Below are 1,795 nucleotides of genomic sequence, written 5' to 3'. Positions count from 1 at the left end.
TGATTGTCTAGAGTGACTACGGCCTCTTTCACATAGGCCAATCTCATGGGAGACAACAAGGGACCAAAGAGAAAGGCCACAGTGTTGTGAAATATCTAACACACAACCAAATGTGTCCTCGCTCCAACATACCAAGTGTCCAGACACACACAGCAGTCTTTTCTCTGTGGTTCAGGATCACCCGACCCCTGTAGTGCGAAGAGACCTCCTCGGACAAAGCTGTTTCAGTCTAAAACCGATTAACTTTCCAAATGGTGTTTGCGGAGCGTCTAGCCTGAGTGGCGAAAGACGTGGCGAGAAAACAGTTATGTCAAAGTAATCAATGAAATGCGTGAGCAAATCAGTAATGGACTTGATGATGTTGAAAAGGCTTGTCGATCCGACCGTCTTGGTGGTTGTTTTCATTCAAAACCTTGGAAGCTTCAACTTTGCAGCTGACAATAATACATTTCTGAAATACTTAGGATGCTTAATAGGTTAAGACAAAGAAAAAATACATAAAGATAACTTCATCTCATTACTCAACAACTTGAAAGCAGATCTAATTAAATTGATCAATCTCCCCATAAATCTTACAGGTAGAATACACCTCTTTAGAATGGCATTGCTRCCAAAGTTTTTATATTTTGTTTCGGTAATATTAATTACCCCACAGATGACATTCTTAGTATACTTGGCCATAACATACTTTATATGAGCAAAAAAAKCTCATTAATTAAATAGGAAAGTTTTACATTTCCCTAAGTCTAAGGGTGGTGAGACAAAGTAGAGTCGCTCAAACACGAGACGTATGTGGCAGGGTCTACAGTCAATCACGGATTACAAAAAGAAAACCAGCCCCGTAGCGGACATCGACGTCTTGCTCCTAGACAAATTAAACAACTGCGTGCTTTGAGGACAATACAGTGCCACTGACACGGCCCGCTACCAAAGCCTGTGGGCTCTCCTTCACCGTGGCCAACGTGAGTAAAACATTTAAACGTGTTAACCCTCGCAAGGCTGCCGGCCCAGACAGCATCCCTAGCCACATCCTCAGAGCATGCGCAGACCAGCTGGCTGGTGTGTTTACGGACATATTCAATCAATCCCTATCCCAGTCTGCTGTGCCTTCATGCTTCAGGATGGCCACCATTGTTCTTGTTCCCAAGAAATATAAGGTAACTGAACTAAATGACTATCGCCCCTTAGCACTCACTTCTGTCATCATGAAGTTCTTTGAGAGACTAGTCAAGGATCATATCACCTCCACCCTACCTGATACCCTAGACCCACTCCAATTTGCTTACCGCCCCAATAGGTCCACAGACGATGCAATCGCCATCACACTGCACTCATCCCTATCCCATCTGGACAAGAGGAATACCTATGCAAGAATGCTGTTCATCGACTACAGCTCAGCATTTAACACCATAGTACCTTCCAAAATCGTCATTAAGCTGGACGAGGTCCTGGACTTTCTGACGGGCCGCCCCAGATGATGAGGGTAGGAAACAACATCTCCATCCTGCTGATCCTCAACACRGGGGCCCCACAAGGGTGCGTTCTCAGCCCTCTCCTGTACTCCCTGTTCACCCATGACTGCGTGGCCATGCACGCCTACAACTCAATCATCAAGTTTGCAGACGGCCCACTACAGTGGTAGGCTTGATTACCAACAACGACGAGACAGCCTACAGGGAGGAGGTGAGGGCCCTCGGAGTGTGTGTCAGGAAAATAACCTCTCACTCAAGTCAACAAAACAAAGGAGAGATTGTGGACTTCAGAAACAGCAGAGGGAGCATCCCCCCATCCACAT

This window comes from Salvelinus sp. IW2-2015, linkage group LG1, assembly GCF_002910315.2.
Source record: "Salvelinus sp. IW2-2015 linkage group LG1, ASM291031v2, whole genome shotgun sequence".
Taxonomy (NCBI): Eukaryota; Metazoa; Chordata; class Actinopteri; order Salmoniformes; family Salmonidae; genus Salvelinus; species Salvelinus sp. IW2-2015.
The sequence above is the reverse complement of the archived record's forward strand: the minus strand, read 5'-3'. Positions refer to the sequence as shown.